The sequence below is a fragment of the Apteryx mantelli genome, chromosome 2, assembly GCF_036417845.1.
Source record: "Apteryx mantelli isolate bAptMan1 chromosome 2, bAptMan1.hap1, whole genome shotgun sequence".
In the NCBI taxonomy this organism is placed as follows: Eukaryota; Metazoa; Chordata; class Aves; order Apterygiformes; family Apterygidae; genus Apteryx; species Apteryx mantelli.
In genome coordinates, this window is record NC_089979.1 from 153,300,656 (window position 1) to 153,325,124 (window position 24,469).

The following is a 24,469-nucleotide window of genomic DNA, read 5'->3' on the forward strand; positions in this document are numbered from 1 at the left end:
TATAGCACCACATTATAACTGCTCACATCCTAAAAAAATCCCTGCTTTACGATCTTACATCTTTCTTGGAGCTATGAGAAAACTGCATAAAGGTCAGGGAAAGTGAACTTCACTTGTTTTCTTACAGCTGGTTCCTTCACATTAAAGTTGAAGAGTAGCTGAAAGCAGGCAGAAACTTTCCGTGCCTTTACACAACAGAACAGTTCCCACACCTCCGAATACAACATTTTTCAGCAGTATGCAGTCACTTCTACTAAAAAGAAAATAATACCTTGTCTTTACTGTTTATATACCACAAATTAAAAATCTGAAGAAATATAAGTTAATTGAATTACACGGAAAAGGCAGAATTCAGTAATATCCTCTCCTTTTCTGTAGGATATGCAAAGATTTCAAAAGAAAAAAAAAAGTCCTGCAAGTTCAACTAAGTAGTTTTACACTCCAGAAAGCTTAGAATGATTTGCCAATTATATGGTCAAAAGTGAAACGCTACAGTCAAAATCTGCCTTTTTTATAGCATAAACTATTTTCCAAATGTATTAAGAGAAGATCATCTTTTATGTGAAATAGAAGTCTTTCAAGCAGGATTCAGCAAATTCTAAACCCACACAGCTGATTTGTCAACTATTTGGCTGTTAACTCTGACTTTAAAAGACTGATGTGTTACCTTATTATTATCTTTTAAAAGGATTTCTCTTGGGATTGCACAGCAAAGGAATGAGTATGTAGCCTATCTTATACAGGAAGGAGAGATTTTTATCCTTAAAAACAGGAGGTTCGCCCACATGATCACCTGGGACAAACTTGGCCAGTGCAAGCAGGCTAGAAGGTTATAGGAGCCTGGGAATGTTTAACATCAAGAAAGTAATTACAGCCCAGCAAGATCAGAAGGAATTACACAGGAAATGTGAACAGTAACCCTTTCATGCCAAAAAAATCATGAAAAACTGAGCTCTCTGCTGCCAAACTATGAGGCTGTACAAACCAATTGCAAAATGCAGGAATGGAAAAAACACTATATATTACTAGCCTATAAATTCACGATGATGTGATAAAACTATACTTCCAAGAACAGAATAGAATCCTTGGTCTTTCTTGTTACCATGTATGTGCTGTAAAATTAAAGCCCAGAAGAAACATGAAAACATTTCAAACACCACGTAAGAACAGCCAGTAGTCTCTTTAGATCTTTTTTTTCTCTTCATTTTATGCTGACCAAACAGTCTCCTCCCTAGAAGGTGGTCAAACATCTTGTTCTTATTTAATCAGAGAAAACCTCCTTCCAAAATAAATAGTACATTATCCAAGCAAAAATGCTAACTCTTAGTTATCTATTCCATAAAAATCAGTCTCCCAAATTCTGAAATAAATCCCAATGCTCAAAAGTATGGATTCAAGCTATTCTATGTATTTGATACTGAAGAGATTTCTATTCCCTAGAGACACAAGGGAATTTGAGTAATCTGACTGTGGCTGAATCCAGTTACAAAGCCTTCAAATGCCATTTTGGAAAGCGAACAAGAGATCATACATACCTGCTCTTCTGCTCTTCACACAGACCTAAGAACCATTTTAATTAAGCATGAGACTTTTTTAAGCTCTCCACTGTAGAAAATTGCATGACTTTATACCAATTGATAGGTAACGCTGCAAAATATTAGCAAATAACCTGTTTTTGACCCTTTTGATCAGACAAAAGATAAGCAGTAAAGCAACCACGCACTACACTTTTTATGAATTTGTTGATTAAAAACTGATGAATATATTCTCATTGTCATATTAAACAAAAATAATATGCTCCCCTACAAAGGGCATTAGCATATACCTGATTTACCCAAAAAAGAGATAGAATACTTTTCTGATTAAATACTTCAAGAGATTATTTCTCTTATTTAAGAACATTCTTCAATTGTCCTTAAAATTACAAATCAGAACAGCATCATACATTCCAAGTGTTTGCAGTGCATCACCTATAGCATTTAAGTACCAGCACTTCAGCTTCTTTTTTTTCCATCTTGTCACTCAGGTTTTCCCCTCTGCTTTCCTTTACTACCAAATCTTCCTTCTCCCATCTGTTCTATTTGATTCCCATTTTGTTTCCTTCTCCTTGCCCTCATGCCTGTCTTTGTCATCACTAACTCTGCATGCAAACTCCTGCATGACTGAAGTCTATTCAGCTGCCTGCTTAGTAGAATCACTAAATTAAAAACTTAAAAAAAGCAAAAAATAAAATAAAACAGAAGCACATGAGGCAATTCCAAAGTATGGGCATGCAAACGGGCAGATATGATGCAGAAAAGAGGTAACAATCAAGAGGACCAAAAAGTTATTGCTGACACTAGGGCCTGCACAAATAACCAGCAGCCATTCTTTAGAAAACACAACTGAAATATGAAACAATTATATTTTCTATTATTTTACTGAGACAGAGGCTGAAAAGAGACAAGTGCCCTGACCTCATTTTGGAGAAAAAGGTTAGCAGGGGAAAGTTCCGTTTTCTCCTACACTAAAACTTAATCCCACTTTTAAGGGTTGGTTATTTGGCAAAAACAGACCAAAATAACTTTCCCAGTGAACACACGTTCTTCTGAGATTAAAGTCACTTTTCCAAATTGGTCTGCTCCCAAGTAGATTAATTATTCAGCAGTACAATGTTCATACAAGATAATATCCCAAAAAAGTACAATGACAGATAAACCCTTCAACTACAGTAAATCTGCAACGGCTATGAACTTAGTGCAAATCTATCCACAGCACACGACACTCATCTAGATCAGTCAGAAAAATACTTCTGTATTGTTACAAGACATTCTGTCTTCAAAGGACTTGTACTTATAATGCAAAAATACTTCCAGCAATATTGCTATCGCTTTTTCAGTAGAATTATGATAGCCTCAATGTGGATAAAACTGCAGCTTTTCAGCGGTTTAGCAGGGTTAACTGCCCAGTTTGAAAGCCTGTTGGAAGCCATGAGCTGGCTACTTGGACTCTTAGCATGCAAATGAACGGATGGCAACAGCACGGGGAAATGTTGCCTTGCCTTCCCTAGTGTAGGCAACACACCAGGAGCTGAGCGCTCACTAGATAATTTGGTTCATTGGTTGGACTCCAAGGCAGCAGTGCAGCTCACAATAGCGTGCACCATTAATAAAAGGTTTTTGGGGGGTTTTTTTGCAAATCAACAAAATTTTCCTCCTGACTACATCTGCTTTTTGTAGGGACTCTAGAATTTATACCTGAAAACTAGTAATTTACCAGTGTTTTTTAATGAAGAGGTTACTGGCATTCATTTTACTTTATTTCCAGATAGAAACGTAACTAACTTTAAAAACCTGAAAGTAAAGGAATATCATACTCTGGACCCATGAATCCAGTTTATAATGCAAAAGTGAATTCCAAAGATACTAACTTTGAAAGTTATTAAGTTTCTAAATATGACTAGAGACCTCCATACAAATTTAAAGTATTATTTGCTTTTTGGGCACCTAAGGACAGTCAACACCTGCACGTCAATGACTCTACCCAGTCTGTTCCATTATGCAAGAGAAATATGTACTCTAAACACTTTCTCTGTCACAATATAAAGCAGCTTTCTAAATACAACCGAAGACTGAATAAAAGCAATTACTTCCCTCAGATAACGATACCATTCACAGATGGGTATCAGAGAGAACAGTTGCTAAAGAAAATCTGAAACTATTATTTGTAAATATCCTCCAAGAATGGTTATTCTGCGCCAATCAGTACTAACCTATGCAAATTTTTGAAGTTTATCTATTAAATTTTAATTATTAAGCTTTGACTACTTAATGAGCAATTTAGATTTTAAATGGGTCTTTCTAGCATTTAAAGTTTAAACAGTATAAATTGACAATTCAACTAAACTGTCTTCAATAATGAACAGCACACGCTTTCAAAAATGTAACTCCAGTTAGACAAAAAAAAGCTTATACTGCCCAAGATGATTATTTTTCCCATCACTGAAATCTGAGTTAAAAAGACTTGGGATACTTAGCCCATTCTATTCCCCTGATAAGGCAGGGTGGTTCCAAGAGTACACATGTACAATCCAGTACACAAGAAAGGATCCTTTTCTTTCCCTCCACTTTTTTTTTCTGAACTGAAACAGGAAGAAATATATGCAGAACAAACCAGTTCTGTAGTCAACAGAATCAGCATCAACTTAGATGGCAGTAGGCTTAATCCACAGGAATTTTTCACTTTTTAAAACTTGATCAACTAAATGTCTCAAAGATATTTGCATTTCTATAAATGTGGTTTCAATTAAAAACAAAGATTTTACTCTACTTAATCTCAAACATGAAAATATGCTTTTTTGTACTCAAAATCAAAAAAAAAAATCATTTACCAATGACCTTCAGTATTTCAGACCAAATGTTTGAAGATTTTTATATGCAAAAACTCCCAAAATGCCTGTTACAATCCATCAGATCAATTACACATTAATAACAGCTCTAAACAAAGGTTACATGACAAACAGAATGTGCCTGAAATCAGGCTTATGTTTCCACCAAAGGCTACTGTTCTTGGCATAGTCTGTTGTTTCAAGATATGGGCTGCTCGTGCATACTTCTGCTGCTAAACACAAATCAGATGTAAAATACATTTATAGTGTAAATTATTTGCCTTTCTCTATCCTACTAACTTCAAAAAAAAAAAAAACCCAAGAAACAAACAATTTGTTATATTCAGATTTTACCAACCATCAGCCTATCAAAGACATAAGAATGCTAAAGAGTGAAAGACATGAGAAGACTACTGCTTCAGGATTGATTGATTTTTTTAAATGAAACATGCTTTTCTGCTTCACTGAAACAAGATCACACAGCCACCAACGGGCCACTTCAAGCCTTAACATTTCTGTAAGTCTTACCCAGTATTTGCAAGGTCCAAAGCTCGGCCTCAGAACTGTGCATGACCACCCAGACTTCACATTATTAGAGGAAGAACTGGTCATCTTCCTGTAAATTTAAGGTATTTTTACCCTAAAATTGCCAACTGTTCAAAAGGTCTCCGAAAAGTTCAGACTCCAAAAAGTTTAGTCTCCCAGAATACAGCCAAGTTAGAGCAAAAATTATCCATCTGTAACTTGTACCAAATGTAATGGGTTATTATGGTATTGTATCAATATATAAAGGATATGACAATTTCTCTAAATAATTAACAGTATACAAAAAGCCCCCAAATAAATCTTACCACTTGTACCTAAATACCTTGCAAAAGTAAGACTAAAAAAATGATGGCTTAAAAAGTGCAAGAATTTCACTTTCCTTGTAAAATCTCGGACTATTAAAATATATATATATATCCTCAGCTGTCTGGAATTCACTTGTTCCATAAATAATAATATAGTCTCTCAGTCACAAAGAACTATATCCAAAGTAATCAGAATAATGGTTTTCAAAGGCAAATTAACTACCTATAAAAACTAAAGAATTGTAAACTTTACCTCTGATTTACCTGAACCACAACAATTAAAGGAGATGTTGGACATTCCTTCTTTCTTTTCCTACATTCTGCAGAAGGCAAAATGTGAAAAGAATGTTTTACATTATTGTCCACAGCAAAAATACGCTACCTTGTTTATTTGATGAGCAATCCCAAACATAACTTCCAACTGATCACTGGGCAATTTTTTATTTATGTCTTTGCTAATGTCCTCCATCTTCCATGAGAAATGAGTTTATTCGCATCAAATTACAAAGTCCAGCAGTATTATCTAAGTTTTCCCATGTCTGCGTTTCTACAGTGCAAGGATACTGAATTGCTTTTCAACAGTCAGGTACTCTGCCTAGGATTCAATTAGAAACCGAATCGCTCACAGCTCGGTAGAAATGTCAGAACACACAACTAGAGATACCTGAGAGGTTTAACACTGTTTGGGGGTGGGGGAAACAGGTCACTTTAGGTGCAGAATAATACTTTCGGAGTATGATTCACAGCATCACACCACAGCTATGGTCTCGGGACAGCATCCTATCGACCTAGGTCAAAAATTGTACCTAGTCTCTGTTCAGCTGACTGCCAATATAGCAACTAGATCCCCCTGCAATAGACGGCTGTCTTCGCAGTACAGTAGTACGTCAGTGTAGGTTTAACACCTACACGAAATTCAGGGAGAAAAAACAACAACAGCAGCAATAACAACAACCATGTACAGCACAATAGAACAGGTATGATCTTTGCAGGTCCTCAGCTAGCCTAAATGAAATCTACAGTTTCACACTTCTTTTAAAGTGAAATCTTATAATCTAAAAGGAACCTTGGAAATGCTTACAATTAAACGATCCAGAATAAACTCTTTAAATACAGAACCCCTAATATATCTGTTTTTCTAATGTTCTTTATGTAGTCACAAAGTCTTTCAGACACTGCAGTAAAGAAAGGTGTTTGAATCCCAGGTGAAAAATATCTGGATAAAATTAAGTTCAGGAAAAACAAATGATGCTAATAAAACATCAAATTGTATTAAAGTTCTAGCATCTCACTTGTATCAGAAGAAGATGCCCTCAGCTGATTAGAAGTGCAAAATACTGAAAGCATACTGGACTTATCACTGTCTGAATAAACCTCACAGCAGCCACTGATAAAAACTGGCTTCCTTTACATTTAGGGAATCAAAACAGCTTCGCTCCATCTTCTTTGAGTTAGATCTGACCACAGTTATTTAAGGGCTTGTCATTTTCAAGATACTGAAAGTAACTACTTAGACAAGAAGTTCAAAATGCTACAGCTAACAAGCAGTCTAGTCCGTCCTACTTTCTTTTCGTTGTCCATTTACATTGCCTGTCAGCAAAAAATATGTGAAGATTTGTTCCCAAATCTGAACAGCGTACTCCAATCAAGGCCTTATAAGCCCTAAGGAGAACAGAACATGTACATTACATACAGGACACTTCTGACAACACATCCCACTACAGTATTTGCTTTAAAAAAAGTAAGACTTTTTCATTATGTTTTGATTAAGTGCACAATAAGATACATCTGCTCTTTTTCAGATCCTATCTCTACTGTAGGAAACAATAAGAGCTGCTACAACCACCAAACCTATTAGAACCAAAGCAGGAGGCAGCATGGTTTTCTAAAACACTAACACAAGATAAAGGAGCATCATCTCAAGGAAAAATCAAAAGACTTATTAGTATTCTCCCCAGATTCTGGTGCAAGTAACACTTTTTCATTACCGAAGAAAAAAATCCATCAGGCTTCACAAAGTATCAGTACATCATCATACACGTAAGACAGTGGAGAATTGGCACAACTCTCAAATTTAGCAACTTGTGATCAAAATTACTCCAAATTAGACATTTGATTATGTTTGTACTTTTATAATCTACAAACTGTACTGTGGCAATAGGTATTCTTGAAGCGCTGGTGGATGATGAATAAAAAAGAAATTAAAATGTGAGGAAGATAAACAAGTAATTAAATTAACTAGCAAGTTACACAGAGCGCTTCAAAACTGGCCCCCATATTAAGGCAAAGATAAAGTACTTCCAGCCTAAAAAAAAGCTGCTAACATCTGAAGCATTCTGCTCACTACAAAACTGAACATAAATAAACCAATGCAACAAACTTCTTCAGGATCCACATACATCTGGCACCCATCTGCTTACGCAAGGATGGGTAATATATAGTGGTGGCTTTTAAATGCTTATTTTTGAAATACTGACAATCCCTGAAAAGCAAAGCTTATTGTTTAAATGTTCCAACCATAAATAATATTTAAAATTTGACCGTTACATTAGGTCTATAATTCCTGACAGAGCACCTCAATCATTGAAGTTTTTCCTCTCTTGAAGGGGAATTCCATTTTTCATATTCATACAGAGAAAATGTTTTGGTATAAATCTTGACTATTCTAAGCCAGGAAAATGTCACACAGGTCACTAAGCAACCACCTTTCAGTCAAGCTTTCCAGAATTAAGGTATCGATCAAAATTGCACAGGCATATTTTATTTTACAAATAAATCCTGTTCCCACAAACATTTGAGCTGTGGGAAAGAATGGCTGTGTCAATGCACCAACCCTTGCAGCATCATGTTCACACTGAATGGCAATTCTAAACATTATAGTATGGCTTCTTGCAGGGAAAAAAAACAGAAGATTCCCCTCTCGCCCTCCAAATTCCCATAAGCTTCCTGAATCTTTTTACTCCTGTCACAGCACCTCCCTGACATCTGCTCTCTGCTGCTCTAGAGCCAAATACAACAAATTTAAGTCAGTCTGTTGCTAAACATACCAAAACTAAAAACTGCAGCCTATACTAAACAGACTTAAAAGGACATTTCAGTGGGAATAAGCAAAAGCTGATTTTGTAGGTCAAAGTATACTCTTCCTGCTGAACACCAATTTTGATGCTTTTATCACGAAGATTTGTATTTGAGTTTTATAGAGACTGAAAGCAAATGTAGTTACTAGGACTTGAACCATGCCAAGAGAAAAGACTGGCAGAGTGACAAGCATACTCATTTAATTAAGATACCCCCACTGCTCTCTTTTATGACTTTTTACATACTTGTTGGAAGTTGGCTGGATGACACAGAAGGCCAGTGTTAGTTCACCTCACCCTCCCCAAGCACTCCATCACTCTAGGTACAGGCATAAACAGAACAAACTTGTGAACTAACTTGGATTAAATTTGCTTGGGAACACTGACTTAATATGTGAACCCAGGGACCAGAAAAATCTGCCTGACTAGTGGCAAAAGTCATAAAAACAACTGCCGAACATAATTTCTACCCAAGTTGATGAGGACTCCAATGATATTGCTCAAAACTTTTTCTCTGAACTCCCCATTTACAAGAAAAAGTACATCAGTGGACACTTCCATGCAGAACTAGCCATAGTACCCAGTCAATACTTCACCTAGATGTACCCTAAGAACCCTAACTACTTCCTAGCTAGGAAGCAAAGGAATTAGTGAGATGCTATAATCTTTCCCTGAATTGTCCTATAAACAAGCTAGGAAAAAAATGAATTCCTCTACTCCCACTTTCAGTACAAATTGTCACATTTTTTTGGTAAGTTCTAGCAGAAGAATGATGGACAAAAAAAAAAAAAAAAAAAAAACCTCACAAATGACCCAAAAGCTGAAGGTTTATACCCTTTTAGAAAAAAAGTAACCTGAGTTCATATAATGGACCTGTATTCCAAATTATCCAATTTTGATTTTAATTTTCTTAAAAAAACTCTATATTGCAGGACTGTTTTATCAACATATTTAAAGATATATCTTTTTTCAAGTTTTAAATTTGACGCTCTAATTTCACAGAATATCCCCTTATTGAACTGGAATTATTATCCCCCTCATGAACTAACAGAAAAAAAGCTCTTGAATTACTTTTTCCAAACCATTCAATTATTCTGTATACCTGTGCTACATTTCATCATATTTATTTCTTTTCAAAAGGTAAACAATCTAACTTTTGCAATTTCTCTTTATCAATTTTCCACCTCCATAGATCACTCTTTTAGCCTTTTCTCCAAATCTCCTCTCACTCTACACCCTTTTTACATGAGGTACCAAGCACCACATACACTCTGATGACATACTATACAACAGCAAGATAGTGATTTTTACCATAGTATTTTACTTCCTATGCTATTCTCCATCATACTTTTTATTTAACCCAACATTTGTTTACTCTGATTCCAAGTATAAACTCTTATAGATCTCAGAAATTAGCAGAGCTCTCAAAAACAAGATTCCTAACAGTCCTCTGTTTTGATTATATGCCATCATGAATGTTTGAAGACTCTTATCATTTCAGGCCAAGCAGTCTTTGCTTTCCTCTCCCTCAGTGTAATTCCTTGCTTACATCTCACTCAGTACAGTCTTCAACTCTGTCACATGCCAATTAGGACATCTTCCTAGGAAGAAACCCCTTGGTTTACAGGAGAAGACAAAGACAGAATAAACAAAGGTGACTACCCTAAACTGCAGATAAGTGGACTTTTCACCATTAGGCCTTCAATGAGGAATGAGGTATGCTTCTGCACAGGAACAGGTATGTGATGTAATACAGTTGACCTGCCCTGGCAAAAATTAACATTTTAATACAAAACATAACACATGTAAATATAGAAAAGCATTCTACATCCCATTTACTTTACAAGACCTATGGTAAACATATAACACCCTTTAATTAATTACTAAAATATCCTAAAATATGATAGACACCCTATTGACCCTAAAGGGGTAAATATCCAGCTCAAACTAGCTAAAAGTTTCCAAGAAAAAGGTTCCTCTAAAGATATTCAGTCCTAACTGCCTATGGCTATTTTTATCTGAAAGCTAAAAATAAGAGAATCAAAGGTCTAAGACTTTCTCCTCTGACGATCAGAAAGAGTATTGTAACATTTATTTGATATTGTGATTCTGGGAAGAACGTAATAGAGTGATTCACCCAACTCTCCATTCATAAACACTTTGCTAAAAAGAACAAGCCGCTTTTGAAAATAACAAAAAACAGCTGAAGGCATTTGGGTGGTCTCAGTTTCAGTTCTGAAGTATGGAACAGTGCTTTCTGCCTAAATCCTGTAACAATTTGTTTTCCTTCTTCAGTAAAGCCTCAAAATTTGCTGACGACAACAATGATAAAACCCATTGAACAGCCATAATATTAGTTTGGGATATTTTTCTAGTAGCCTAATAACTGATAAAGTGCTTGATTCATCATATGCAGAGCATGCTTATACACACAGAAGAGCTATACAGCTTTTATAGACTGATCCTTTTTGATTCTCTAACAGTATTTTGGGGTTCATATGCTGTCCCTTAAAGGTAGAAGTATACCATTAATAGAGAATGATGTTGGACAGAATGCCGACATTTAAACTTTACTGCCATGCTTCCTAAATACATGGAATCTACTTTATTTCTTCACCACCTGTTTTGATTGAGCTGAGAAAGACAAAGGCCTGTCAGAAGCTCATGTCTTGCTACATGTAGTGCTACTTCATTGAAACGGCTAGCTAAAACAAATCTGAGATTACAGGTGCTTGCAAAATACTGGCAGGCTGTAACCTCACTTGAGGAAACTAACCAGTCAAGGAAGGCCAAAAAAACCCCCAAATTCAGTTTTATATCCTTTATTATTTAAAATCACATATACGCAGAAGATAGAGGCATGCTCAAAACCACACAAAGCAATAACAGGAACATCTTTGTTCTCATGGTTCATCCAGAAGAACTATAAACATACATACAGGAAAAGTGAAATGGCAAAGATGCATGGGTATGACAGAAATCACACTGGAGTAAGCTGTACTTAATCACACTGGAGTAACTGTACACAGTTTTCAAGAGGGAAATTCTTCCTAGGGAAAGGTCCTTGTAACAGAAGAAAGAGTCCCTTACAATTGTCTCTTACAGTGGATGAATAATGAACCAAGTGAGAGGTCACACTCACACACTCGTCCTCAATAAGGGTTGTTAGTTTTGGTTTCTGCTTTTCTGTGGGGGTTGTGGGGGGGGGGGGGAAGAGTACAACCACTAAACAGTTCTTACAGACATTCCAGCTTTCAGTTACTGATACATCCGACTTTACAACTTGACAGATTGACTGGCAGGTCCGTCACAGAAACATTTCCTTACTCAAACATCAGCCAAACAGCAGAAATTCTCCATGAAGCCTGAATTTAGAAGCCACGTAATATTCCAAATTGATTTCAGTGATATGTCCTGTATGCCTGCCACATGCAGTTTCTTTTCCCCCTAACTCTTACACCTACTTGAAGCAAACATACTTTTTGATCTGCTTTCCTATCTTATTTGCACCTGCTGCTCTTGGCAAATACCCAAGTAGGACACAAGAATACTCCCATTCTTTCCAGAGACTTGTGACAGAGGCATTTCAGCAGGACAGGGATACTCCAGCTTTGAACTTTATCTCAGCACATGACACCCTCTTGGCATTAAGCAAGATAATTTTTTCCTAAACCAACAATCTTGTTTTTAGCTTTCCTGAAGAACAATCAAGTTCTTTAGCTAGAGAATGAAAATACAGAAGACTTATATAGAAATTAATATGCACTGAAAGTGAAAGTCACTTCTTTTAAAAAATATATTCATTCCTCAATACAGCATAGTTTTATTCTTTATATGATCCCATGAGAAAACAATTAATCATTCTGAAAAAAATAAAGCAAAGCAGAGCTTTATTTTTTTAAACAAGCACAACCACAAATGAAGTGACCACAACGCATTACAGCTCTGAAAGATGCATCAAGCCACATATCATATTCTTTCCATTTGTGCTATAGTTAAAAGTACACTAACTGCTCAATACTAAACCCGTTTTAGTTGCAAGACACCGGCTAGCCTCCTTTCAGGCAAGACTTCCAGTACTCTACACCCCTCAAAAAGTTGTCAGAAAGAACCAAAGGTAAAAAGACTATTGTAAAGTTTAGGTGATGAAATAGTTCTTTCCTAATTTGGTAAAAAGACAGGAGACAAACCAAAAATAGTCTCTCCTTAACTTGCACAGTTTTGTACCCTTGTTTAATAACAGCACAGTATAACTGTACCACAGTTAAGTTTATGGTGTTCTGATTACACTTTTGTTATTATTAGTAAGAATTAAGATGTATTGCTTCACAAACTGTGATAATATTTTCCTACAATGTTTAATTATGCTATAAATATCCATGAAATCAGTTAAAAAGAAAAAAAAGCTTGAATACTACTTACACTCAGTTTAATCAGATTATTAAGGACAAACCAGTACCCACAAATATTGTACTATAATAAGTCAAAGACACAATTAGCAAACATCACATGAAGCGTAGGATGGTTTACACCCAGCTATTCTGTATGTTTTCAAGAAGCGTGACAAGATTGATAGTAATACAGAAGGGTGACAACAAAGAAGACATAATTCCACAAATGACCTTTTAAATTGACAGTAAGAGCCTGTTTGTTACACCAGTAAGATAAAGTAGGGAAGCAAGAGTGATTACAACTTTTTATTTTCAAAATTCAAATAAGCATTAAAGACACACAACATACATATTTTTAACATTTACACCATGCAAAGCTTGCATTTCTTTCAACTTTGGTAACAACAACATGCAAATACACTTCATGAGAAAGTTAACAAATATTATCCAAGCATAACTGTTCTGTTATTTGCCAATGTTAGTCTTGTACAAACATACATTCATACTGAAAATTTTATTAAAAAAACTTTTTACAAAAAACATTTTATGGTTCTCTATTAGTCAATTACAGTGATAAAATTGGAGCATTAACCTTAAGCAAACAAGGACAAAATCTTAACTTGACTTCAGATGAGGATAAGCATCAAAAATAATCTTTTACTGCTGCTGAATCACTAATAACTTTTATGGAAATTCTGAACACAGACAATTTCACTGGAGAACACTCCCACTGGAGTACACCCTCAGTGACATTAAAGCAAGAAATGTTAAAAAAACAAATCAAACATAGAAACAAAAACTGCCTATTTTAGAAGGAAAATAGATAAAATACATGGAGAATGAGTCTTTTTATTCTTTGATCCCATTTAAACAGAATACTGAAAACAAGACTCAGACAATTTGTGATATTTTCTCCATCCACTTTTACAAAAGAAAATGTATACAAACCTTAGGGAAAGGAAACATTCAAAATTTTCCATTCAAAGAATGCAAAATTGAAATGCATCAGGTACCTAAGGCTGTCTGCTTGTACTCAGTTAACCTTTGATAAACATGGGGCAGTTTACCACAATCAGAAGGAGGTAAGCTACCTAGATCTACTATTGGAAAGAGATGCTTGTTATGAAATTTCTGAAAGAGAGCCCTATCTATCAAATTTCATCTCACCATATACTATTTCTTCGTGTTCAGAGAGATATAGAAGCAAAAATTAGAATATTCTGCAAGGATATTAACTGTATTCTTTCAACGCACCTACCTTACACATCTTGTTGCTGCTACGGCCAATAAAACCTTTCATCCATCTTAATTCCTGTTTTAAGGAAAACAAAAAACAAAAGTCTCAATATCTCAGGAAATATATTTAGGAAAGGACAAAAATTATATTAAATGAGAAACACAGAAGTACAAATTTTAGAAAGCAGTAAATACCCTAATGATAATCCTAATAAAATCCATTTGTTCTCAACCGATCAAACACAATGGCATTTCCTCTGAGGCTTACCATACACTAACAGTACATTAGATTAGAAATTACAGTCATACATATTTGAATCAATATTTCTAAAATAACTGATGAAGTTAACACATTCCTGATTTGATTACTTATTTTTAAAATTCTGTAAGTTTCTAAAATTGTAATTGCAGTAACGTTTTTAGCTAAAATACCTTCCAGATGAACATGGTATTTTCACCATTTCTTCACCATCCTCATGGCCTGACAACATGCATCTCATTAGATGCAAATAAAAATATAAAACTATCACCATTTTTATATAAACATTTAAAACATTAAACTACTTTCATAAATGACATATTACCTCAGCACATAAAAATCCTCAAAACAGCCCAAGTCACAGATGAAGAACATTCAGTTGATTTAACTCAGCATAAACACTGAACCTGTGCATTAAAAATATATATGAAAATCACTACATGTATCTAAAGTTTCATATAAGAAAGTGAGAAATATATCATAACTTGCTGTCACTGTCATTACTAGTTCCAATATTCTCAAAAATAAGATATAAAGGAGTCATAGGAAACCAACATTTCCTTCATGAATTCTTTGAACAAATAGTTTAATTACATAACTTTTTAATTAGTTATCTAAAAATCTATTACTCTAACACCTTGTTGAAAAGTAAAAAAACATTTGAATCATACCATACACCATTCCAATTTCTTCTGATCTTCCAGTTATCATTACCCAAGAAAAATCTTTTAATAATTATACTAAACTAACACTCAGAATATTATACCAGATCATTACCAAAAATATTTTAAACCTGTACCACAACCATAAAAGTCTTCTTCCTTCCTTTTCCCAATTCTTCAGAATTTTTAACCAACTTTAAGTTTGAAGAAAATCTGATTCTTTTATCTACCAAAGGAGAAAAAGTTATACACCCATCCCCGAGACTTATATTTTGCTTTGCATAAAAAAAAAATTGGGGGAACAGGAAAAAAAAAAGTCAAACTTCACACAAAACTAGTACTAAAAGTAACTACCTATGACTACGTTAAAAAAGAAGGAAGCTCAGTATTTTGGTTGCTGAAAAGGCCTATTAAAAACATACAAAACTGCATATAAAACTTACTGTGATACAAGGGAGCTGTGCATTTACCTCATTTCATCCTTCTCTTTCCTTTTTTTTGTTATGGAATAACTATACAATAATTACACAAAACAATTATTTATAATTATATTATTATATTATATATGTATATAAGTGTAATTATTACAATTATATAATTATAAAAATGTCACTATTAATGCCATATTACAAGTTCAATACAATCAATATAAGCAAATTCAAGACTAATTTCTAAATTAAGCCAGCATTTAAGGGCTAGGCTGTTGACAGAGACCTCTACATATGCTGCACCTATCATCAGCTTCGGTGTGAAATAGTCAACACGAAGAATGAAACTGAGCAAAATGCAAAATGACTTGAAGAGCAAGAGGCTGGCAAGATTAGTTGTAACACACAAATTTTAAGTCAGAATTAGGGAAGTCTTTCAGGAAAGCATGACTCCTGGACCAAAAAAAGAAATAAAAGGGGCCAGTTCCTCCACACACCCTCTTTCAAATGCCCCACACCAAAGACATCGCACTACAATCCTTCCTAAACTGTCTTTTATACTGCTTTAAACACTTAGCTCTTCATTTTCCCCAATGCCAGCCACATTAGAGCACTTATAACTTCTTCATGTTGGTATTGATGAAACAACTATATCCCTAGTTCTACTGAATTCATAAGCTGCCAGGCCTCGACACCACAGCTACGTACAAACACGACAACCCCCGATTTCAGTCACTTCTGAACGACAGCACCTGCTGCCACAGAACCGAGGAAAGGGTGCAAGGGACCCGAGAGCCTCCGCAGCCCAAGGGGCTGCGCCCGGCATCGGTGCTTTCACAGAAGCAGCACAGCGGCAGCGGCGGCGAGGGTCGCAAAGCCCCACGCAGGCCGGGCAGTCGGGAGCATCGTACCGGGCTCGGCACGCGGACAGGGCCCCGCGCGAGGCAAACGCCTCAGCATCACCCAGCACAGGGGCATCCGCTGCTGCCTTACCCTCTACGTGAGGCTCTGCAGCCACGTCTATTTGAAAAGCATAAAAATGAGCTGTAGAAGTACTAACTTTTGTGATTTGCAGAAACCATTAACGTATAGGGGCATTTGTACGTCTTTATTACGTTACACCTGCTTATACTGCAAACACGGTTCCGCTTATACTAGAAACGCGCCTGTGTTTCTTCTGTTTTTACACACCGTAGCCAACCCCTGAGGTAAAAGCCAAGGTTTCGCACAGCCGTGTCACCACTGCGGTTACACGGCGTTATCGCCCGGGAACAGCTCGGCAGCCTGCGGCCGGGGTTTCCCAGCGCCCCGGGGGCCCCGCGCCCCGGGACCCCGGCTGTCAGGCAGGGAAGGCGCGCCCGAGCCCGCCCCGCTTCGTAACCGGGGCTGCCCCGGCACGGCGAGCCCGGGAGCCGCTGCCCGCCGGCTCCTCCCCCGCCCCGGGCCGCGGGCGGAGCGGGCGGAGCGGCCTCCCCAGCCCCCGCGCCCGCCCCGCCGCCAGGCCCGGGGAGGAGCGGCCGCGCCCCCACCCCGGGCCCGGCGCCGCCCGGCCTCCGCTCCCGCTCCGCACCCACCCGGGCCGCGGACGCGCCGCCGCAGGGGGAAGGGAACTTACAGCGCACCCCTCTGCGTGCCTGCGTCACGCCGCCGCTACGTCACGGCGACGGCGCGCTGTGGCGTCACAGTGCGCTGGAAGACCGCGTGGGCGGGAGCGACCGCGGCGCAGGCGCAGAGCCCGCGGCCGCCGCGCAGCGGGAAGGCGGCCACCGCGGCGCTGCCCCGAAATGGCCGTTACGTGGGTGCAAGGGCCGCCGGGGCGCCGCGGCGGCGCCTCTGCCGTGTTGCCTGGCCCGTGTGGTTCACCCGAGTTATGCACCACACACCTCGCCCTGGTCTCCTTGATGCGCCTCTCGCCCCGCGACCGCCTCGCCACCCTCCCCAACAGCTGCCGTCCCCAGCAGCTGGGCAGGCTGTGTCCCGTGCTGGGCCCGAGGCCTTCCCCACCCGCCCACCGCAAGTGGGGAGCTGGGCCCCAGGCTGCACCAAAACTGATCTTCTTGTGTGGCGGGATAGGGCTGGGTGGAATTCGGGATTTCGGGGAGGCAGTTTGGTAAAGCGAGTTTCTCGAAGTCCCAGAGTCGTTCCGGGAAATGGTCAAGAGGGAACTACAAGCCCTGAGAAATATGTGAAATGAGTCGGAGGGGAGTGCTGGAAGGAGGAAAAATCAGAATGTGATGAAAAATAGGGTAGTGTGGGATTTGAGAGATGACTGAAAGGAATTAGGAGGGAGATGAGGTGCAAGATGAAAAGTGTAGAAAGATGCTATGGAGATAGAGAAATGCAGGTAAGAAAAGAGGAGACATAAGAACATATAGGAAAAAGGGAATCTTTTTCTCTCCTCCCCTCATCGTCATCATGTTCTTCAACAAAGCTGATCTTTCTGGAGGAAAAAGGACTGCATAATTTCAAAGACTGATTGGCATTGGGACCACCTTGTTTTCCACTATCATCATGTAATACAGGAGCATCTCCATCATCGCGACCACCTCCTCTCTCGTATGCGCTCTTCCAGGATGCCCAGACCCCTCTAAGGCTGCACACAGCACACCTCTGCTCTGTCCTGCTGCCCCCATGCTGGAGTACAGGGCTAAAAGGGAACCTTGGCCCCTGCTGGAGCAGAGAGGCTGTGGAGCAGCATGGTCACAGCTCTTGGCAAGTGGGAGCAGAGGAAAGGGGGAAAATGAGGTTAGGCAAAGCAATTAATTTTGCTGTCCTTTGGTATCGAGTATTTAGAATCATGATGCTACTGCAGTATTGTTTAAGTCCGTAAAAGCATCAGTAATGACAGGAATAGGGGTCAGAATAGGAGAAGATATAAGCAGTAAAGAATCCCTTTCAAATACCCACATTCTTCTACATGCACCTATGGCTGAAATTTGAACCTTGTAGGTTTCCGCAGTATGCTAAAAATTAGAATATATATTTAAAATACATGGACTTTTTTTAAGTCTATTTTTCTGTAGTTCACTGCAAAGTGACAGCTAAGGAAATACATATCCTCAATCTTTGGACTTGGAAACAGTGTTATTTCAGTACAGTATAAAAAGAAAAAAAAATAGGTTCTTTTTGAACTCATTTCACAAAAATGTATGTGAATTAGAATTAGTTATTTTGATCATAAACACCATTTTATGAATACAGTAACTTCATTTGGCAAATGAAATGTGATATGCAGACTTTTTACTCAAAGTCATTTCAGAATCAAGGTATATTTATGATACTGTCCTTTAATTAGTAGTGTTCTGCTTGGAGACTGTATATCTGAAATAACTGTTTCTATGCTGCAGAATACTTTATTTAAAAATCATTTCCAATTTCAGCAAGAACTGAAGTTTAAAAATAAACATACTTATTCTTCACCTTTTTATGCCCAGTAAAACCAAAGTGTTTTGTGATTACAAAACCTACAATGAATTTGAAGGTGAATCATCTAAGTGGTTTTAAATAATTGTCATTCCTTTTGAAGTCGTACAAGTCTAGCTGTTGCTTAAGCAAAACCATTACTGTTTTCAGTATGTGTATTGCCTATCTGAACCACAAATAAGACACAATTAGCATATGATGGTTGTTGATACATTACATGCCACCTGGAGAGACACAAAATATTCATTTTGATGTGCAAATGTGTTTGTACTTTTAACAGCTATTAGTTTTCATTTTAAAAATGTAATAAAGTACTATGATGAACTTACCTGTTTCTGGTTAAGGAGAAAAGAGACCTGATTATGTTAGTGAGACAATATGAGCTTCTCCTGTAGACTGTTTCCATTATTCAAAGAAAAGACCGGTTATTTCTAATAGTATATTAATTTTCCTTAAACCTCATTTTGCAATAAACTGTAGAAACTTTGTAGCAGTGGTAATTAATTTTAATCTGGAATATCAGGTTTTGAAACAAAATACTGGGGAAGATAATTCATTGCAAGTCTGGCTGAAGATAATAATCTGTGAGGAGTAGCACCTCAACATCCTAGGTTATGATATTCTGAAGTACCATTTGGAGGGTATTTTAAGGAAAAGTGTATCAGTGATCTCAATGTCATTTTGCAGATTTTTTGTGAATGGATATGTCTTAAAAGCAAAGTAATAGAAGAAATTTATACCTAGAATTGAAAGTAGATAGGAGTTAGTAGCTGATGAACAATCAATAGCACAGGAAAAATCAAAGCATCAGTACATGATGCAGACATTACTTTATCTTTTTACCAATTGCATTTGCCAAAGAGATTAAAGATTGCATTGGTAATGGTTTAGAATAAATATTATATAGAAAACATTTTCCCTCCATCATTTGTAAGTTGTAAGAATGGCAATGGAATATCATGGAGACTAAACTGAAAAGGTAGTTACATAATTAAGAATTTTCTGATCATATAAGGAAGTGATGTACACTATTATCTTGCACTGTTTAGAAGAGTATTAGTAGTTCAGGTCAATAAACTGAATTTAAAAATCTCATAAAATTAAAGCCCACCTTCTTTTTTTCATATTTGGCAATGTAGTAGTATATTTTCAGAATTAAATCAATAGAGATGTTTGCACAGTAAAGCTTTTGCCATTATATCAACATAAGTAGAAATGCCAATACATTGTAGTAAAGGAGTAAAACTACTGAGTTCTGTATTGCTTAGAACTGAAGCCTTTACAGAGAGAGTAACTTGAACAGACAACTGTGGTACTTCCTTCCATAATCCATAAAGTTTCAGAACATTAACAGTTAGTCTGTTGTTCTCTCTTGCACTTTAATGTACATGGAGAAATTTTTTATCTCACTTTAAGAAAATCCTCTACACACACAGTAAAGGATTACTGCATAGTAATAGTTTGGTTTTCACCAGGCAGAGAATGATTTAGGTTAGTTTTGGTTTAGATGATTAAATTTCGAGGACTGAAGCATCGTTTGAGAATCCTATGTTCTTCTAAAGATGGTCAATTAAGGTCTTTAAATTCACTGCACTAGAGAACAGACTCAAAGAGTTTGGGGAACTTGGACAATACCAAACACAAGCTTTAAAAAGTCTCTAAGTACCAGACTTTTGCTTCCCACAGATTAGGCTTCCCCTTGGCTATTTGTACCTGTTAAATATATAAGACAATTGGGCTTTAATGTCTCTACCCTAGTTTGCCTAGCTTTGAAACAGCAGTGATAATTATGACTTAAATATTTTGAAGATACATTAATAAATATGAGCTTTTTCATCTCTTTGAAGTTGAAAAATATAATGAGGCTTAAGTACATACCTTTTTGTCATCGTTAACCTGTCATAGCTTTAAATGCCAAAACACTGACACTGGGGGAAAAAAAGGAGAAATGGATGATTAAGATAATAAAGAAGCCAAGATCCAGATCAACTAAGGAGGATAAACAAATAAAATAAATATAGAAAGAAAATTGAAGGAACAGGGCAGATTAAAAGACACAGCTCTGAAGAATGAGAAGAAAATCTGAAAGAAATGCCAGCAACTAGAAGGGCAATTAGTACATTACTAAGAAGCACCATCTTATAATATCTATTATATAAATGTATGTATATAGCTCCCAACAATTATACAATGTTTTTCCTGTATAGATCTCAAAAGATATTAAAAGTGTGTCATTTATCCCATTTCACAGGTTTGAAGTAATTTCTCACAACCAAAAACTGTAGCCTTTTGGGATTTGGCAGTTGATAAATCTGAGTTTAGAAATAGAAACTTAAGGAATTACTTGTTAAACATTGTTTAATAAACAATGGGACTATTTTGAATTGCAGAAAATTTAAATTTGCTTTAGAGGTAGGGTGTATTTTTGACCAGTTTGTTTCACATGGTGAAGTTTCGGATATATAAAATACATCTAATACCAAAAACATGTCATTAATGGTATGACTTATGCCCGTATATATATGAATTTACATTGGAAATGACAAGGACATTTTTCTTATTAGAATTTTTATTGTATAATTATAATCACTGAAACTTTTGTGGAAATGTATCATTTTTGATAGGAAGACTTCTCAGATGCAGGAAGTAATTTTTATCTAGTGAGGGGAAGAGGAAAACCCACCTAGGCCAGAGAGGGAACCACACATGGGTCTTTCACATTGTAGTCTGAGTGCTCTAAACATGAAGCTAACCAGTGTGCAGCCCATCTCCCAACCATGCTTTTACTGGAGGGGATGCAAAAGCTTTGTATATGTGTATGTATGAAACCTAATCCTGTTATAATGTTACTCACTTGAAGTATGTACCTAGCAAGCATTTCAATGATAACAAGGTAAAGGATGCTTCTTTCTGCATCCCAGTTGGAGTAAGTTAAGGGACTGGTATTGACTCAATGTGGCAATTCTGGGCATAATCAGAGGCAGTTTAGGCACCTGTACTGGGAATCATCAGATTAAATGTAGAAATTGCAAATGAGTTTGTCACAGTAAGTTCACTTCAGAGGCCATGGGTATTAAGACAATATGTCAGAGAAGTCTGGGCTGAAATTCATCTTCTTCTAAAGTCTAAGACAGGTCAATGGTGCCCTGTAAGTTCCTGTTTCTCTCCTCTGACTGTAAGAGGAGCCCATGGCAACTAGCTCAAATGAGATGAAACCCACCTCTTCAGAGTTCAGATACCTCTAGTGTTAGGGAATGGTCGAATGGAAGTTTTCAGATAACAATTTTGGTCTAATCTTAAAATGATTGCACAAGAAAACTGAGACTGGGCAGAGGTCTAGAAGTGAAGTAAATGATAGACTTCATTCTACTGGAGTGAGAGAAGATAGACTTGCAGCAATTGGTAGAAGGAAGAAGGATCAAACTGTGGGGCAACAGGCAGCGTAGTCCTGCTCACAAGAACATGTCACAATCCGAATCCTGGAATGGATCCAAAATGCTTAATTTTCATGTGTGTCCTTCTGCTAACAAATATTTGCATGATAAAGGTAAAAAATGTATAGCTTCATTTGCACAGAAGATGACAATCCATCAAGTGCTATCAGTTAGTCCAGTAGCCCAAACAACAGAGGTCTGTTTGGTGGACTTAAAGTATGCAGCCCCACAGGAATACTAGTATGGTGGCACAGGATGGAACTACAGTTTCTTCAGGCTGTTTATTTAACACAAAAAATTAGAAATACAAAAGCCTACACTGTTAAGGCTGCAAGTCAAGAACTCAAAATATAAAAATGTCAGAAATGAAGATTTTGCAATCTTATTTCAACCCAATTTGCAAATATCATATGAAACAGTTTTTTTCTCCATAGTCATAAGCCATTTTCTCCAAAAACCTTTGCTTTATCTAGTGTGCAAAGCCGGCCTACAGAGCTGTATAGTGAAGGAGCTTGCCTGTGGGATCAGTGCCAAATATGTATGTAAAGAATAAGGCAAGGGAAAATAGAGGGAGAGAGAATGGACTTATAATTAAAAATTTGCCTTTGAGGAGTATATTCTAGCCTTGCCTGTTCTGAATTCCAGTGCAAACTTGGGCAGATCACTTGAAGCAGTATTTTCACATAAGGTAAATTATACCATGTTTCTCTTCTTCTGAGTGCTTGAAGTCTGGGGTCTTCCTTGCAAAAGCATGCACCTTTTCATAGTTTCAGCCCAAGTGTCTGTGATCTGGGCCTTGAACAGAACAAGCACTATACTACTAGATATTTTGAAAAGTAAAGCATTTCAGTTTGTCCACCCAAAAATAATGGAGACTTTTCACCTAATGGTATTTCCATTTGTAAACCTGGATTGCCACTATCATCTTATTTCACAAAGTTGTGAAGATAAGCTAGATAATCTTTTTGTCTTTTTGTCTTCAGGTACCATAGTGATGAGATCCATCAAAAAGCCCATGAGAAAATTAATAGTTCAATCTTCATAGAAGAGTGTGAATGGCAGCAGTAAATAAGGCGTGGATCACATACTGAGCAATAAAGAGAAAGCAAATATTTGGTGATGGCTCACGTAGTGAAAACCTTTTGTTCTGTTGAAAAGAAAAGGTGGGAACATATAACTAACTATCATAATGTGTATGTGCACAAAAGTCAAAATAATGTTGCTTGGCATTTCCTAACTTTTCAGGGTATGATTTCTCAATGTCCTAATATCCTTTCAGCATAGCTTTTGTGTTGTGATATGTGGAAGACCAGAATTTATATCCACTATTATTGCTTCGTAGAAGAGAATAAGAGCATATTTTAAGTATTTATTATCCTTCTTTTAAGGTGACACTTTCAAAAGCTTCTTAGAAATCATAAAGTAAGAAAAATCTCTCTCTGAACTGATTTTGTACCGGCTTAGGATGAATGATTTTTCAAAGACAGCAATAGATTTCAACAACATGAAAGGTTTGGCTGGTTATGCCAAATAAAATTTATTTTTAAAAAACAACAAGCTGCTTGTTCTAAAATTTTCATTCTATGCCCAACAAGTTGATCTCTGTCCTTCAAGGTAATAAAATACTGTGACAAGCCAAGAACACATAGTTCTTGTCTCTTTTTTGTTTTTCTTAATGGGTAGCCAAAGAAACTTGCGTGACTGAGAGGAAACCTGCAGGCTTGCAAGCAGGAAGAAGTAAACTCACATCTCTCAACATCACAATTTTTTTCTACTACTGCTGTGGACTAAAAAGGCTCTACAAAGAGCAATGGGAAGTAAAAAAGGGTTTGGGTTTTTTTTTTTTTTGGAAATGGGAAGATAATCAAATATAAATACATAAAGTAAATAAAAATTTAAAAATGGAGGACAAAAAATGCAATGATACTGGCTTAAAGATACAGGGGAAATCAGCTTTTGCAAACATTGCAAAGAGGAAAAAAGGGAAACTGGAAATAGAAGATTAAATGGAAAGGACAGAAATGAATGATTCAGAAACAGTGAAGAGAATTTTTAATCTTCATTTGGAAAGCTATCTTTATTAAGGTTGGACAACTTAGAAATAACAAAAGATTTATAAAAATAGCTGTTCCTAAAAAGCAGTTAAGGAAACATCTGAAAAATGTGAAGAGTTGTAAGTCAGTCAGTCAACCCAGCTGTTACGCATCCTAGGGGATAGAGGGTATTTGTTAAAAAACTTCCTGTAGCACTGTCAATGAAGCCTGAAAAGAGAAAGAAAGACTGGAAGAGTGCAAATATGGCCTTTCCTTCCAAAGAAAGAAAAGAATGCTCTTTGTAATAGC

General features: G+C 37.0%; 1 protein-coding gene across 1 annotated transcript in view; it reads right to left on the reverse strand.

The window, feature by feature from the left end:
- Positions 1–16,920, reverse strand: part of ZNF438 (zinc finger protein 438) — a 64,533-nt gene extending 47,613 nt beyond the window's left edge. Inside the window, exons 1-3 of the mRNA XM_067291854.1 lie at positions 16,886–16,920; positions 14,506–14,587; positions 13,944–13,997 (exon numbers count right to left, since the gene is read on the reverse strand). The gene's annotated coding sequence lies outside the window, so the exon portion shown is untranslated. The remainder of the gene's footprint in view (positions 1–13,943; positions 13,998–14,505; positions 14,588–16,885) is intronic.
- Between the last annotated feature and the right edge of the window lie 7,549 nt (positions 16,921–24,469).